Below are 19,126 nucleotides of genomic sequence, written 5' to 3'. Positions count from 1 at the left end.
TTTTATTTTTTACTTTAAAATAAAGTTTTTCTAAGTTTCTGAGAATCTTGCTAAGTTACCGAGGCTGGTCTCAAACCTGTGATCCTTCTGTCTCGGCCTCCCAAGTCCTGGGATCACAGGAATACACCAACACACCTGGCTAATATGAACAGTGAAGTGTTCTCTTCTCCCACCACATCTCTCCTTTCAATCTTACCATTCCCTCCAGATTTAAACTTGTGTATCTCACCTCTTAACTGTTTAAATGACCCATTAAACATCTTTCCTCTTCAGGTGTGGTGGTTCATGATTGTAATCTCAGTACTCAGAAGGCTGAGACAGAAGAATTGCAAGTTCAAGACCACCCTCAGCAACTTAGTAAGACCCTGTTTCCAAATAAAAAATAAAATCAGGCTGGGGGTATAGCTCAGAGGTAGAATGCCTCTGAGTTAATCACACAGTAATACACACACACACACACACACACACACACACAAACACACACAAGTGCGCTTTTCTTTTCCTCTTTTAATTTAATCACTTGTTTTACATAAGTTTTCCATTTTCAATGTCATTGTTCTAAAGGTTGAAATCTTAAAAGATTAACACTCTAAAGTTTAAAATCTTTGCATTCTAAAATTCTGAGTTACAATAAAGCATACAAACCTAAAACATTAAAATTCTAAACACTGAAAGCCCAAATCCTCAAAACCACAATTCTATTAAAAAAAAAAAAAGCTAAGTAAGAGGGGTAGAAAGCTAAAATCTCGGAAAGGTTTAGTCATTGTTCTAGAAAAATTCAAAACCAGTATATGAAAACCAGCCCCAGCTGTGCATGTTGGTTCACATCTATAATCTCAGTACTTGGGAGGCTGAAACAGGAGGGTTGCAGGTTTGAGGACACCCCCAGCAATGCAAGGAGACTCTCTACAACCTAGAAAGACCTTGTTTCATTAAATAAAAATAAAAATAGCTTGGGAGTGTGGCTTTGAGGTAGAACACCCCTGATTCCAATACCTAGCACCACACACACACACACACACACCATTCACAAAAGTGAAGAAAGCAGATAGATTCAGGATTCACAAAATGTGATTTACTGGGGCTTAGTGAGAGCAGTGTGGCCCCAGGCGGCAACAACACTAATGAATGCCTGCAATTTGGGTCAGATAAAGGGCATATATAGTGGTCAGGCCAAATGAGACTTCATCTAACTGTGTTGTATGTGGATAATGTGGAGCTAATATTAAGGGTTCCAAGCACAGCCTGACGTTGGTGGCACCAGAGCCCAGTCTTAAAGCTCCACGTGGTTCTGCTTATTTATAACATTCTGGGAAATGATGTAATGAAAACTGACCCAGGTTATCCAGGGACAGCCGTGCCAGGTATGATGCAAGATGGCTGCCACCCCATCAAGCTCACGCCATACATGTAAATGTGTTTTAAGTTGTGCAGAGAAGAGGCAGAATGACTACACAGAAACTTCGTAAACATGCATTTGAAGGTTTGTTGGACCGAACAGAAGAACATGGGTTTATATTGAGTCCTCAGGACATAATGCCAGATTTGGAATTAGGTGCGATCCAGGAGGCTTCTAAAAGTAAAATTTAAGTAATGGCCAATAGAGTTTATTTTCTGTTTTCTTATTTTTTTGTAATTTTTTTCCATTTAGTAAAATGAATTTTATGGAAATTTCCAATGAGCATATTGGCCACATGATAGAGCCGCAATGAAAACTTCAGTTTAAAAGCAGACCAGTTGTCTGCATTGGCATTCTTTCCAGCTGATGAAATGCCAAAAGCTTTTAATGACATAAGAAAGCTTTGTTTGCCTGAAGAAACCGGTGAAACTACTGACTGGTTTGAAAATAATTATGTGTGGGGTAAAATCAGAAGACACATATGCAATAGTACTGCTATTTGATCACATTATTGTTTCTGCTAAATTTGCGATCTAAGCTGGGTACCGTGGTACACACCTGTAAGTCCCAGCACTTGGGAGCCTGTAACAGGAGTATTTAAGGTTTGAGGCCAACCTCAGAAATGTAGAAAGACCCTGTTTCTAATAAAAATCAAATAGAAAAAAAGGGCTAGGAATATAGTTCAAAGTTTAAAATGCTTCTGGGTTCAATCTCTAACACAAAGGAAAAAAATGTGATCTATGTATAATTGTATTAGGGAATGGATTTCTGGGTACTCAGAACAAGATTGAAACATAGCACAAAACATGGAAACATTTAATAGTGAGTGTAGCCCCTGAGGACTTGGGAGCACCCAGTGCCTTAAACACAGCAATTTGACTTTCTGCCCCTGTCTCTTTCCTTCTCAGGTGCTGATGCCCAATGCACACCTTGCATCACAAACAAGATCTCAGTGTTGGCTTCCAGAGACTCCAATACAGGACAACTGTGCACAACCCACTTTCAAGCCCTAGGCAGGAACACAAGACATGAGCCATCATATATATATCACATGACAGAGGTTTAAAACCCACATTTTGAAAATTGAATTTGTTTGAACAAGGACCAAGATGAAGCTGTCATCTAATAAATTATATTCCTTCACGGATTTATAAATAAATGTGAGTAATAACTTATGATTAGTCATCCCACGATCTACTTTACAGACTCAGCTCAATTTTCATGGTGGCAAATGTGAAAATATCATAAAATATGCTAAAATATCAATTGCAGGTGTTTGGTTAAGATTGAAGTTGAATGTGCTATTTTTCACACTCAATTTGAGGATCACCTAACTCCTGTGATAAAGTGACATGTATTCCTTTCTACTGCAGTCCACACTCCTGGAGCTGCTACTTAAGATTAACTGGAGATGTTAACACAATAAGAACTCAATTCTAGAAGCCACCATGAATTTATCAAGAGCAGAATTTGGGAGCTGTTTAATGGAAATTCCAGGGATACATCACACCTTGCACCTTTCAATTACTTTGCCCACCGTTTTGAGTTTGTTTAGAAATCTGAATCACTCTTGTCATCCACTGCAAGCTTGGTGTAGTACAATCCAGCACATGTTAGCATTTTAAACCCATGACAATGCTAAGTGCATGGCTGTCTTGCAACCTGGCTGTTTCCTGACAGTGTAGCTGAACTAGAATCTTGTCTATGTGAATAAACTCTTTTATGAACGTTCTTATAAACTGGTCCTTGAAATCAGCTACTTGCTTTCAACAGAGCAGTCTGATTCTCTCAGTTAAAATTCTCACTGCTGTAATCCAAAAAGCCTAACTATACAACATAAAGGAAGAATTATTCGCTCACAGTTTTTGGAGATTTCAGGGTTTTAGTTTTTTGTGACAACCAAGGAGAGTCAAAGACAAAAGCATAACTTCTAAGGCCACACCCCCAGGGACCCACCTTTCTAGCCACACCCCCATCTGCCTAGGTTCCCACCCACTAAATTCATTACAGTGGATTTACATACAGATGAGATTACAATTCTGGTGACTTAATCACATCAACCCTTGAACATTAATATAAGCTCTTTAGGGGACATTCCTTAACACTGTTTGACTTTTCCAGCCCCTACCATCAAAATTATGTCAGCGGCAAGAGGATGTTTTCTAAAGCTACATTAATATTTTCTGCCTTTACTTAACCCCCCCCACACACACACACACTTCACAGAAATTTCCTACAACAAGCATACAGCTTCAACCAGGTTTTAGCTTAAGCAGGCTAACAGTGTTAATTCTATTTCCTGCTCTCTTGATGAGTCCATCGGCCACCCACACCTCATACTTTTGTGGAAAGGATAATACCCAGAGATGCTAAAATGCAGGGAGAGAGGCTGGAAGCCACAGGCCTCTGCTAATTGCCATCCACTTGATTTTATTTTCTCTAAACTTGGTTGACAATGCGCAGGGAAAAATCACAGAGCAGTTTCCATTTGTAACCTTTGTATGAGAAGGATCTTAATGTGTAGAAAATCTTAGGAAAACTGTAATTAAGGAGGCATGGCTTCAGAAAGAAAGAGAAAGGGAGCCTGTCCGTGGTGAAATGTCATGGATGTCGCTTCTGCAGCAAAACAGGCTTTTGTGTCTTAAAGACTTGGTCTATAATTAAGAGATCGGAGTGTCAGCTGAGGCTGCTGCATTAGCCAAGCATGATTCCCCTCTACTATTATCCATAACATCTTGGCTGCTGCAGTAAACAAAGTGGGAAGAAGCTAATCATATTAAGAGTAATAATAGTAATAAAGTTAAGAGAAGAGAACTACAAAGAGATCCGCATAAACAGTGCCTTCTTCCCCACTTATCGCTGTCTCTTCTTTTCCTTCTTCTGGGCTCTGAGTTGGAATATGGGACTCAGCCCCACAATTCACAGCAGCACCAATAGACAGCTATGGAGCCAAAGTGGCCCTGAGCAGCTGCTCTGTGCTCTATTTCAGCCACTCTGTAAGTAGGAGTCACGGCAATGAAGCATTTGATCTTTTCCACTAGTTCTTTCATTTGTAAAAGGAACAGAGAGAAAACAGGATGGGAAGCTAAGCTGGGAGCATGAGACACTGAGAACAGAATAGGAAATCAAGAAGCCTGCAGCGTTGAGCAGCAGGCAGGGGTGGCTGGCTTCCTGTGGGCATGCAGGGCTGACATGCAGAGACATATTGATCCTCTGTGGTCTGTCTCCACCGCAAGTGGAAATGGTCTGCATATTAACACACAGCCTAGGAGCTGCTGCTAGCAGAATGGACAATAGCATTTTAGTCCCATAATCTGAGAGCAAGTGCTGGTATCTGGTTGAGAGAAAGAACACTACACTGGACCCAATATTACTGAGCAAAATTGCCAGAATAAAATTACTGGCATTCATTCCCAAATAACCCCAAAAGACTAAAACACATCACAATTGAAACCCATATCTATAGACTGGTCTCCACCTGTTAAGATGAATATTCCAATGTAATGGAAAAAATAAACATATATATTTTTTCAATTTTCTTTTCAGAAAAACAAATTGCTATTTTAAAGTAAAATATTGATTGCATCTTAATAGATTGCAAATACCAAAAAAGAAGAGAAAATCTTTGTTTGTTTTTTTGTGGGTCTAGGAATGAAACCCAGGGGCATTTGACCTCTGAGCTACACCTCCTGCCCTGTTTATTGTTTTTTATTTAGAAACAGGGTCTCACTAAGTTGCAGAGGGCCTCACTAAGTAGCTGAGGCTGTCCGCGAACCACGATCCTCCAGTCTCAGCCTCCCAAATGCTGGGATTACAAGCGTGCGCCACCACAACTGGCTCAAGAAGAGAAATTCTTAAGCAAGTTTCTTTAATTTGTAGAAATTTTCTTCCATAGTTCACATCATATATCTTCCTGAAAAATGAGGTTTGTGTTCAGTCATTTCTAGCTATCGATGCAATCAGCGATGTTGGAGGTATGATTACATGGTTCAACAGAACTTCAACAACTCAAAATAATTCACTAACCCATGTACCAAATGTGTACCTTACAGACCCAAATCACTCTCCCGCAAACATTAATTGGTGTTTGTACAGTCTGGGTGGCATAGCTAAATATACATTTGGGAACAGTGATTTTTCTCTGCAGAAGCCCGAAATACTCTAGAATGAGATGGCCCGAAAACAGCAAGGGGCATGCTTTTAATGAGCTATTCTTTTGATAACTGCAGGATTGACATTTCATATTTGTTTGCCACTGAATATAAAAGCAAGTTCCTTGAGGCAGGTTCATGTAAAGTAAATCTAATCTTCGAGCTTATGTAGTACTATGCCTCTAAGTCATCGATAATTAAGGGAAACAGCAAGGCAGGGTTATTGTACTTAAGCCACAAATAATTCCAGATTAAACTGGGAGAAAATGGCTAAGGAGTAAAGGTTAAAAATAAGATAAATCCAGGATGGTAGGTATGCATTTGTAGAAAGGAGTCAGCGGCAGGGAAAAGATAAAGAGGTACTAAATAAAAGCCAGAGACACAGGCCACTGTAAGATGCTACAGGGACAGAATGAAGGGCAACAGATGGATCTTGTTCTGCCCGCATTCCTGTACACCAAGATGGGGACTCCCTAACCAAGTCCAGGTAGAGAAACCAAAAGTAAGTGAATGAGGGCAGGCCCACAGCCAAGAAGAAAGTCAGGACCAAGGACAGAGGCTCATGTGTGAGAAATAGAAATGGAAATGGTTTTGCTACTCCTAGAGCAAAGCCTTGTGTGTCTTCAAAAACTCAGCTACTGTTGTGACATAAAACTCTCCAAATTATTGGATTTTTCACTCCGCTATGGTTTGTAGTGTTTACTGGTAAAGTGAAGGCAAGCGTCCATGCTGTACTGTATATTAGTGCGTATGTATGTTTGTGTCTCTTTGTGCATCTGAATGCTGTAATAATAGGTACACTGGAGTAAAAAGTCCTTTAAAAATAAATTTTAGAGCAGGTGTGGCGGCGCACACTTGTAATCCCAGAATTTTAGGAGGCTGAGACAGGAGGATCGCTGTTTGCAGACAGCCTCAGCAACTACTTAGTGAGGCCCTTTGCAACTCAGTGAGACCCTGTTTCAAAATAAAGAATAAAAAATAGGACTGAGGGTGTAACTCAGAGAAAGAATGCCCCTGGGTTTCATCCCCAGTACCACAAAAATAAACAAATAAATAATAAATTTTAAATAAAAAGAAAACACTAGGAACTGGAGATGCTATATTTAATAGAAAAAGTCATTCAGAAGGATCAGCCAAAAGGAAACTGGGAAGCTGTTTTTTTTTTTTTGTTTTTTTTTTTTCTTAAAACATAGGGATGCAGGTTGCATCCAGATTGTCCTCCAAAGATTCATGTGTCCAAGAGTTTATCCCCAGTGCAGCAATGTTCTGAGGTTGGGATTTGGGGTATAATGATTGTTTTATGAGGGTACCGACCTCATCAGCTGATGAATCAATGGATAGGTGTCATTGTTAAAGTGGACTACTAGGCGCCGGGCGTGGTGGCACACGCTTGTAATCCCCATGCTTGGGAGGCGGAGAAAGGAGGATCGTGCAGGTTCAAAGCCAGCCTCGCTGGCTTAAGAGACCCTGTTTCCAAATAAAAATATAAAATAGGTCTGGGAGTATAGCCTGGAGGCAGAAGGGTTTCCAGGAACCCCAGTACCACCATAAAATAAAATAAAATAAAATAAAATACTGGGAGGTAGTGTAACTTTAGGTGGTGGGCTTATTTGGAGAAAGTGAATCCCTACAGGTGTACTCTGGAAGGGGATTTCTGGTTACTGGATCCTACCAGGAGCTGAGAAGTTTTTTTTTTCTTTTTTTTTCCCACGTTCCTCTACCATGAAGCCAACCGACTGTGGACTAAGACCTCTAAAAACCATGAGCCAAGCCGGTTGTGGTGGCGCACTCTTGTAATCCCCGCACTTGGGAGGCTGAGACAGGAGGATCACACGTGTTTGAAGCCAGCCTCAGCTACTTAGTGAGACCCTGTTTCCGAATAAAATATAAAAAAGGCCTGGGAGTATAGCCCGGAGGTAGAAAGCTTCTGGGTTCCACCCCCAGTACCACCAATAAATAAATAAATAAATAAATAAATAAATAAATATCATGAGCCAAAATAAATCTCTCTTCCCTTAAGTTTATTTTCTCAGATATTTTGGTAACAGTGATGCAAGGCTGACTAACACATGTCATAGTTGACTAACACATGTAGTACTCTGGTGAGTACATGTAGTACTCTGTTGACAGTAGGCAATTCATGTACCTAATACAGTGCAGTAATAAAGCCCCTAGATATAGAAAACCATAACTGCTAGGAATTGGGCCCAATGTTCCATCGTTCAGCAGCAGCCATAGTGAGCCTTACAAGCATTTTTCAGTTTCAGAATAACTGTTGGCGTATGCTGTGAACAGCGTGACAGCAAAGCCTAGGTAGAGTTGCTATTTCTTGATTTCATCATGCTTAGCCTTAACCCCCTAACTCTCAGGGATCAGTTTACATACTGTGGTCTAGGGCTCTGAGGGATTCCAAGGTGGATCACTGAGGATTACTCGGGGAATCGTATGCATGGGAAAGGATGCAGGTGGAAAGAGAAGAGTGATGGGTCCCAGGCCCCCTGCTTTCATCCACATTGCTCCCTTTTCATGTAATTTACATATTGTGCTTCTCAGTGTGATATTTTACAGAAAAATTCTATGACTTAAAAATGTATTTTAAAACTATTTACCTTTTCTCCATTGTTTATTTTATACTGGATATCACACTAAGTTCATATAAATTATCAGATTATTTTAGGGGATTTTTCTTGTGTGTGTGTGTGTGTGTGTGTGTGTGTGTGTGTGTGTGTGTTACCAGGGATTGAACCCAGGTTCAATCTACCTTTAAGATATACTCTCAGTCTTTTTTTTAATTTTTATTTTTTGGAAACAGGGTCTTGCTAGGTTACTAAGAGTCTCGCCAAGTTGCTGGTCTTGAACCTATAATTCCCCTGTCTCAGACTCCCAATTACTGGAATTGCAAGTCTTTAAGGGAGATTTTTAGTAATTCTATATATTATATCAGCATCTTCCCTTAAATTGATCTTACTACAAAAGTTAAACATGGAAATAGGCCAGACTGAGTTTAAGGTCTCGATTAAAAATTTACACAAAACTCATTTTACCATTTTCTGCCATATAATATAAATGGAATCAATCTAAGCAAGAAATGGTGTCGAAGGTACTTGCTACCTCTGAAATTCTGTGATCAAGAAGAAAAAGAGAGAGAGATACAAACATACATGCTTTGTAAACTGTACTTAAATGTTAAATTTTAATGGCATTTTAAATAAAAGCAGACATAAAATATAATAATTCAATATCTGTAATTCAGTACATGTGACAAATACTATGTCCCTTTGTGTATAGCAATCATTTGAGAAGAAACATTAGAAGACATAAAATGAAGACGAAAACAAAGGGTGAGGAGAAAAGGAGATTTAAAAAAAAAAGAAAAAAGAAAAACGTGAAAGAAAATAAAACCTCAGAAAGTTGGAAGATGAATGTTACTTTCAATATCCTGCTGCTCGCTTGGGCATTGGCTCTGGAGTGAGTTATCATCTATTATCATGGAACTTTGACAGGTCAATTAATCACCAACTAACAAGGCTCCTCAACTTCTTTTATAAGTTTCAAGAGGTTCTGCTCTGAATAGTAGACCCAGACCAGCGCTGTTGGTGGGAAAATTGTGTGCTTGGAAGCTGCTCAGATAAACTGTGCTAGAATGTGCAGCAGGGAAGACGGGAGCAGGGATGAATCCTAACACCTGAGAAAAAAATGTTCAATATTTTTAAAAATACAAAAAATATTTCTACAAAAAAATTTCAACTCTTTCTAAATGGATTTTCTATAGTATTGTGCCAAACATGGGAAGGAGGGTGCAAGGAGGAAGTGGGGTGGGAACTGGGGAAGGGCTAAATGAGTGATGTGAGCATGTACGCCTCTACCATTTTGTACTGCAGTGAGATGTATGATTACAATGCACCAATAAAAATTAAGAAAAAGAAAATAATGTTTTCCAAAGAGTTGAAATATTTTACACTCTCAGTTTTTCTTTTATTTAACAGATCATTTCCAATTTAGCCTCAACTTTCATTATGACAAATTTTGAATTGATATACCAAGGATTATTAATTCTCTACGGCTATGGCAAATGTCCTATTCTTAATCATTATCTGCAAAGATGTCTATGGTATTTATATGCCTAAAACATCTTGTCTTCCTCTGGGCTTTGCTCTTGATCAACAGCGGTTGATATTGGAGTACTTTTCACAGCTTTCTGTGTCTTCATGGCTACTGGACCTGAAATTCTCTGCTAAGAGTCATATACATAGGTTGTCAAAATTGAATTTTTTTCTAATATGCTATATGGAAGTTAATGAAATTATCAAGCTCTCCAAAATGAATGAAAACAAGTTTTTAATATTACTGTCAGAGTCTAGAACAGAATAAAAATAATTAAAAACATAAAAGTAGACAAGATATGATTAAATTGCTTATCAATGTTAGTTATACATTGAACATTTACTGGCAGGTAAAGATTGAACTGTGGCTTCAAATCTTAAAAAAAAAAAAAAAAACTAGATGAAGTGAGGAGTTATAATACCACTCAAAAGGCCAAACCAACTTTCTTAAACTGTAGCAAGAGAAAGTACTTTAAATATAGAAAGAAATTTTTGGATGCCAGGACCAGAAAAAAATATATTTTAAAACGTATCCCAGCTAAGTCTTTATATTAGGACCAAAAAGCCACACTAAGATCAAGCTGGTGGCAGCTTCTTTATGTCCCTTCATCTTTGCCACTTTTATTATCTAGGAGTTGTGTCCAATCCTTTCCAAATAAAGTAATACAAGAGTTTAAGGTGTTTATCAAGGAAGAGTGTTTTGTGTCTAAAAAGTAACTGGGATCAGTGGAATTTATTTATTTATTTTTATTCATTTTGTGGACTGGAAATTGAAACCTGGTATATTCTGCCTATGACCTATACCTCCAGCTTTATTTTTTTTTTTTTTAGTCTTAAAACAGGGTCTCATTTCTGCACAGAGCGCCTCACTAAGTTGCCAAGACTGTTCTCAAACCTGCGATACTCCTGTCTCAGCCTCCCAAGTACTAGGATTAGAGGTATGTGCCACCATGCCCAGCTTGGAATTTGAATTTTGAAAAAGTCACCACCACCCTGAGTATCATTCGTGCTTTTTTTTAATTTTCTTTTTCTTTTTCTTTTTTTTTTTTTTTTGTCTCTGCATTAGGATGAATGTTCAGAGATGAGCTCAGGTTTCCAACAGTATCTTTGATAGATAGCTATTATTTATGCTGTTTTCAGCCACTCTTCTTTTTGTTTTGACAATGAGAAATGCTCTGTCTTGACTCTTGCTCAAATGCTCTAGTTGAGGTTAATTTCAACTCATTCCTAAAAGTTGGCATAGAACCCAGACCTCGTTCTCTTGGCATATGGCATGACCCATTGCAATTTGACAAGAACTATTAGGGGGTAGTAGGCATTCTCTCACAAGTCTGCCGAGTGTGAATCTGAGCCTGCTGGCAGCCATCTTTCTACTATTTCCAAATTTCCAACCAAAGAACCTATCTACACACAAGAAAGTGGGAGAAAGATCATTTTATTCTTTTTTTTTATCTTTATCACATGCAGTATTTATTTATTTAGTGGTACTGGGGATGGAACCCAGGGGCCTTCTACCCCCAGGCTATACTCCCAGCCATATTTTATATTTTATTTGGAAACAGGGTCTCACTAAACTGCTAAGAGCCTCACTAAGTAGCTGAGGCTGGCTTTGAACCTGTGCGATCCTCCTATCTCAGCCTCCCAACTACATAACCTCAGCTGAGCCTCTAGATTTATCCCTGACTAAAAATTGTTTTACTCTTGGATAACACTGACTTTTGCATCAATATATTGCTCATTCAAATTTTTCATGTGCTACACGTTTTTACCTTTTTACATGTACTTTAATGAATTTGAATTGGGTCTTTGTCATTTGTGTTTGGTATGATTAATTATATTTTAAAAGAAATATTAGAACTTCTAAAAGAATATATTTAAGAATATGAAGATGGCTAATGAGATCTATAAATTAGGTGATTAGACAAGTTTGGAGTAGGTACATTGTCCTCAAAATAGTTTAGTGGGTCTTACTTAGGAGGTGAAGTGGACATCCTAAGGGGTTGCTGAGACATGTAATCACATCACAAAATTATTTAGGTAGGAATTAGTGACAGAGGTTCTTTCTAAGGACATCAGTGAGTTCTGAATGGCTCTTAGGTATTTTGAACTCAAAGACTGTGACTTAATTTTTTTGTGTGTGGTGCTGGGTATGAAACCCAGAGGCATTCTACCACTGAGCCATACCTCCAGACCTATTTTATATTTTTTTATTTGGAAATAGGATCTTGTTAAATGGCTAAAGTTGGCTTTGAACCTTCGATCCTCCTGCCTCAGCCTCTCAAGGATTGGGATGACAGACATGGGTCACCACACCCGGATATGACTCGATATTTTAGGGAATGAGAAGAATTCTTTGTGATTTTTCACATGTGTACTAAAACCCACTTCCTGTTCCACTTGGGAGGCATAAGAAGACGCAAGTGGCCTCATTTCACAGAAAGAGCAGTGGGATAGAGTAAAGGGGAAATTTGAAAAAAGACCACATTTTAACCATTTTATGCAATGCAAATGCAGATCTGCAATCTAGAAAATATTGCAAATCATTTATATCTAAACCCAATTTTCTCTTGGCTTAAAGCCATTCATGCTGGTCATGTGCCTGTTACACAAGCTGATGTGAGTGAATGTCACAGGCAATGTTACAAGAATGTCACAAGAATCTTAGCATAAAGTATCAGCATAACAATGTTAGCAAAAAAACAAGGTAACATCATCAGTGCTCATTGGAGAGTTTACCTTCTAAGAAGATAAAATTTTGGATAAATACACTTTTACTAACATTGGATAAAAGGCCTTCAAATGAAGTGTAATTATTGGCTACCATCTCATAGTGACTGCTAACAAATGTTGGCGGAGAGATTGACCAGTTGCGTCTGAAATAGTCTCAAAATATTTTAGTTATGAAAATATGATGGATTTATTATTTACGTGGGTGGCAAGGCATCTGGAATTATTTTCAAAATAAGTAATAATTATGACAGCAAAATATTTATGTTATTGTTCTAGCTTCTGGTGCTTACTCCTTAATTGGCTAAAGGCTAGGATTTATTACACATACAACAAACACCAAATATTTTTTTAAACAAAGATTTAATAAAGCCAGGCATGGTGGCACATGCCTGTAATCCCAGTACCTGGGAGGCTGAAACAGGAGGATTGCAGGCTTGAGACCAGCCTCAGCAAATAATAATAATAATAATAATAATAATAATAATATAGATGATGATGTCTGGGAGTGTAGCTTGGGTATTGAATGTACCCGAGTCCAATCCCTGGTACACCATACCCCCACAAATAAGAGATTTAATAGATGAGTTTTTTTAATGATATATGAATGAACATAAATATTATATAATCCAATATTAGAAGGAACCGGAAGGATCATCGATTCGATTTCCCATTCCCATCTCACCAATGCAGGTATCGTTCCTTGGGATTCAATCAATATTCCTGAGGTCCTCTAATAATAGATATCCAAATAATTTTAGAGCCAGTTCCAAGTAGCATTGATCTCTTTTGTTTTCTATTGGTATAAAATTCTTGGGTTTTTTAGGGTGCTCTTCAAAACTGGCCTGCCTTTAGCATTTCTCCTTGACTTCCTTAGTAGTAATCATAGATATTATTTATATGGTGCTGTCTTTGGTAGCATGAGGGCTTCTGAAACAAATTGCCACAGGCTGGCTAGCTGAAATAGCAGAAATTTATTTGTTCACACTCTGGACGCTGCAAGTCTACGATCAAGATGTTGTTAGAGCAGGTTTCTGATGAAGACACTCCTCTGAGTTGCAGACAGCCACCTTCACCCCATGTTCAACTGTAGCTTTTTCTCTGTCCATGCAAAGAAAGAACAAAATCCCTAGTTTTATTCCTTTCTTTATTAGGACACTAGTTTTATCAGGTTAAGGCCCCACCTTTATGAGTCATAATTAACCTTGGTTATTCCCTAACTTACCTTTATCACAATTATAGTCACGCTGGAAGTTTGAACTTCTGCATATGAATTTTGGGGGAATACATTCAGTTCATGCTAAGCAAGTAGGTGTGTTCAGACACTACTTTTAGTTTTATTTACTATCTTATAGACTATCCTAGTAAATTACTAATTAATCACTAACAGATTTATCACTACATCCATTATCTCCATTTTAGGGGATCCTAGAGTATAGAATGTTTTGATAACTTGCTTATGATCCTGCGGAGTCTGAATCAGGCATGGAGTCATGACACATCAGTTCCGGTCTCCATGTGTGTCCATCCCCTGAACAGATAATAACCCTTCATTCCCCTTCTGTAATGCAAGCTCCCACAACAGCTCCCATACTGATTGTTTATCACTGCCATCAATTTCCAAGTGTCTAGACCAACATTCTCACTGCTCTTATCCAAAATAACTGACCACACAACTTAGAAGAAGAAGTATTTCTTGGGTCATGGTTTCTTGGGAGATTCTGGCTGAGGTCTAGAGACCTCAGGATATGGAAGTGGGAGGAAGAAAGAGGGCTCAGCTCACACTGAGAAGCAAGCAAAGAGATTCAAAGACAAAAACACAGACCCTAAGGTCACATTCCCAGGGACCCACCTTCCCAGCCCTACTCTAATAGCCTAGGTTGCCACCCAGTAAATCTACTACAATGAATTTTTCTACTGATGAAATTACAATTTTTATGATATAATTATATCAACTCTGAACATTAATACATGAGTGAATTAGGGTACATTATATCTAACCCTAATAGTCAGAATCCAATGGGACATTTTTCCTACGATGAGATCTTGTCCATCAGTGGCTCCATTTCTCTTAGACTGTAGGATCAACAGTAGGACATGGTTTCAGCTTCTTGCCATAGTTGCTAAGGTTTCTCTGCTTCTCTTACCAACAGCCTGAGTGTTCCACCAGGTTTTCTCCTCCTCCACACTCTAACCTTGAATCATAATCTGAATGTGCCATACATACTCTGCTCCCCTTATTGTACAATGTCCTCCTCTCCCTTCTCTTCTAGATAAAATGCATCATCTTCCAGGACACATTTTTGTCACTGCTCAAATAGGAAAAATTCTACTGTGCTCACTGTTCACCACACCCAGCTCTACTTCCCTGAATCATAATGTCTCCTGCACTGCATCACTAGGATTTCTTTATGGGCAATTTTTCATCTTTTGCCCTGAAGACAGAATTTTCCTGGAGGGAAAAGGCTGTGTATGTGTTAGTTTTGAATGCCTAGTTCCTAAATCAAACTGGCATACACTTGATGGTCAATATTTGCTGAAGGAATGGTCACTCGAGTGTTATGGTCTGTGTCAAATTTGTTTTTGTAGCCAACCTGAGGAAGGCCAATTGGAATTCAATTTTGTTGACATCTTTCTATTAGCAATAAGTGGGAATGGATGTCTTCTATACAGAAATCCTTCTGTGGAATGTAGATTGCTCCTTCTTGGTGTGTGGTTAGGATACCACTGGATAAATAGGACTCTAGTAAAGACTGCACATTTTTAAAAATGAGAAAAACTGCCTAAGCTGTTTTAAAAATATTCAGTTTCCTTTACATTGATACTGCTTTTAAAATATGTATATTTGGCAAATTTTCTCAGAATTTAATTCAACTTCTGGAATACAAATACTATAGGTCGATCACACAATCTCAAAACAGAAATAATTAATATTCAATTACAGGTCACATCCACATATAGAAAACTGAAATCTGCCTATATGACATGTCCAGTTGATGAATCTTCCCTCTGCGGTGAATTATATTTGAAAATGATAATAATTTATAGCTATGCAGTTCTTCAGCTTTCAAAGCATTCCTACCTATTTTTAATTGGTTTTCATAAAAATTTTGTAGGTGTTTGGTTGTATTTTTCTTTTCCATTTTATCAATATAGAAGCTGTTGCTTAATGGGGTTCACAAGTAATAAAGTTAGGATTAAAATCCAATCTTCAGGGTCCCCTACATTTTTGTTTTCTCTACCCAATGCTGCCTTTTTTCATGTGCAATAATTGTAAAGCCAATTGTAAAACTGCCCTCGCTTTAAAAACATAATAAGCTCTTAAAGATACATTTTACATATAGAAAAATGCATACATTCAGAATGATTGAATAATATATAAGGCCGGGCGTGGTGGCGCACGCTTGTAATCCCCGCGCTTGGGAGGCTGAGACAGGAGGATCACACGAGTTCGAAGCCAGCCTCAGCTAGTGAGGCTCTCAGCAACTTAGTGAGACCCTGTTTCCAAATAAAATATAAAAAAGGTCTGGGAGTATATCCCGGAAGTAGAAAGCCTCTGGGATCCACCCCCAGTACCACACACACACACACACACACACACACACACACACACAAATAATAATAATATATGGCTGAATTGTTAATTAAGTGTAACAAAGTAACTCCTTTGTTGAGAAAATAGACACTTAAAATCAATTTTAATTAAATAAAGTCATAGGTAGACATAAGAATTTTGAACTCTGTTTATCACCATTTTATACGGGAAACAAAATGTCACTCAATAATGGTTCATCCCTTCATTAAATTTTGGTATACACTGAGCAGTGAGCTTTCAGGGGGAGAAACTGCTTTAATATTCCAATATTCTAATATCTGTCTAAAGACTGAAGTGGCATGCATAGTCAAGGAGTCAGAATAATAATGAGTAGTCCATATGAGTTGAGGGTCGAGGCAGCTTCAGTTATGTGCCTGATTCAAATGAATTCTATGGAAGAGAAATGCCTGTGAAGCAGAAGATAAGGTGGTCACATGAGGAGATGGGATGCTGGCTACCACCTTCCTGCCTTGCCTACATGCAACATGTTTAGTCTAAATATCTCTCCTCCTACTGGGCTATGAACTGCTGGTGCATAATGGTGTTCAAGCCCCTGAGAGCCTCAGTACCTGGCAAAAACAAAGGCACTTGATACATGTTCCTTTGCTAAACCACTTACTTTATGATTGAAATGAATACTTCCATGAGAGTCTGGAAAGCATGCATGCATGTGGAATGCTAACTGTACATGGAGGACCACACAAAGGGCTTTTGTGTTATCTTGGTTTATCTCAAAACAGCTCCATGAAGACGGATGCACCAAGCATGGCGGTGGGGCACACTTGTACTTTCAGTACTTGGGATGCTGAGGCAGGAGGACCATAGGTTTAAGACCAGCTTCAGAAATTTAGTAAGGCCCTCAGCAACCTAGCCAGACTCTGTTTCAAAACAAAAATAAAAATAAAATTAGGGCTGGGGTGTAGCTCAAAGGTAGAATGCCCCTGAGTAGTTCAATCTCTAGTAACTAACACACACACACACACACACACACACACACACACACACACACAAAATACTGTGTGTGTGTGTGTGTGTGTGTATGTAAGCATATTGAACTATGAACTATGAAGGACATGTGGATCTTCTCATGTTTATTCTTCTCCATGTTTATTCTTCCAAGAAAGATATTTTGGTGACTTGTTAAGATGACTTGTTGTGGTATAGTTCATACCAGCACAGAAAAGTTCTAAATCTAGAGTCATGCTGTCCCCCTTGTAGGACACACGCTTCCATGTAGGGCCAAGTGCCGGCAAACACAAAGATAAAAAAAACTCACATTCTTAGGATAATGAAATGGTTATAGTTCCCCTCTGCAGATATAGAGGACATAATTTGTCTTGCCATGGTAGAAATAAGTGTTTGAAGAACATTAGATTAATTTGGTGCCTGACTATTCTGATCATTGAAGATGAAAATATATAGCTTTCAGGGTTTTTTTTTTTTTTTTTAGCAATACATTATTTTTCCTTCAAGTTCAAGTATTTTGTCCATGATAAAAGAAAAAAAGGAATTAGGTGATTGTCTAGAGTAGTTGTCGAGACAATCAAAAGAACAGCCCCAAATCTTTTCATTCCTCAATTGTAAATCATCCAAAGAAGTGCTTTGATGTTGCACTGGCCTTTGGAGCCCAGGCGTAATGGATGCTTGAGGCAGAGGTACACAACTCATGCCCACTCTTCTTCTTTTTGTCAAAGTAAGACTTTGGGTCCAAACGGTCTTTGTATTTATATCTGGGGGTGGTGTTTTACATAATTAATAAGGCTTTGTTTCAGTTGAGGAGACAGCAAATAGACGAGGGGAGAGAAAATGAGATGTGACCGACTCTTAGTCATCCAGTCTGCTTGGCTGCAGCAAGATTAAAGCCAGCTTGGGGAGGCTTTGTGAGGTCAGAATATTCTGTAGAGAGGTTTCTATGTTTTCTTAAAACCAAAGATAAATATTCACAAGAGGCAAGGGTGATAAGAAATGTCACAGCAACCTTTGTCTTCAAGAGACTTGCAAAACAAGCCAGAGAGACCAATAATTCTCTCAAATGATGAAGAAAGAGGCTTTCTGTCTCATTTTAAAAGCAGCTTCCTGAATAACAGAAGCTTTGGATTTAAGTCGGCTCTGATAGATAGAAAACTTTGGGCTTACTCACAAGTAATACAACCTACAGAATGTGACCCAGGAAGGATCAGGTAGATATGTCTCTCTCAAGACGTCATTGCTATCTGAAAGAACTCTGTTCATTTTTTAACATGTTTTTATTGATGAATTATAGTCTCACAGCATAATGTGGTTTAGAGTGAGGATCATATATGCACACAGCACTTGGTGAGCTCCCCCTAACTTCCTTTCCTTCCCCATACATGATACTGAGATTGGCATGGATCATTTCACTTATGTGCATAATATCAATAGAAGTGTTTCCTTTATTAATTATCCTACTCACCCCTCCTGCCTTCCCCTAGACTTTCTCTATCCATCGCTCCACTCAGATTTTCCTCCTTTATAAAAAAAAACCTTCTTATATCCCAATTACTCCTTATTTTCCACATATGAAAAAACAAAAACATATGCCCCTTCACTCTCTGTGACTGGGTAATCTCACTTAACGTAATCTTCTTCGGGTCCATCCATTTTCCTGAAAATGATGTAATTTTGTACTTTTTTAATGGCTGGGTAGAATTCCATTGTGTGTATATCCCATAACTGTGTAATCCATTCATCTTTTGATGGACACCTAAGTTGACTCCATAATTTGGCTACTGTTAATTATGCTGCTATAAATAGGGATATACATGGATCACTCTAATTTTCTGATTTCAGTCCATTTAGAAAGATACACAGGAGTGGCATAACTGGATGGTATGGTATGATTTTCATTCTTAAAATAAGGAAGTAAAGGCAGTTTGCCCATTGCAATGACAAATTTGATCCATCAGAAGAAATCTGATCACCTTTATAAACAGATTTAAGAAATTTATCACCTTTCTTGGACACTTAACTTTATTAAAGTCATAGTGTCTGAAGATGTTTTGGTGTGATTGTAGTTAGATGGATTAGGAGTCAAACCCTTCCTTTTAATAATATCTTTCAACATAACAGGCTTATTGAAAGCCTGTGAAATTGGAAGTGCCAGAGCTCTCATACATTCCCTCATTTAATC

This window comes from Muscardinus avellanarius (assembly GCF_963383645.1).
Source record: "Muscardinus avellanarius genome assembly, chromosome: 20".
NCBI lineage: Eukaryota > Metazoa > Chordata > Mammalia > Rodentia > Gliridae > Muscardinus > Muscardinus avellanarius.
This window is presented reverse-complemented; position numbering follows the sequence as displayed.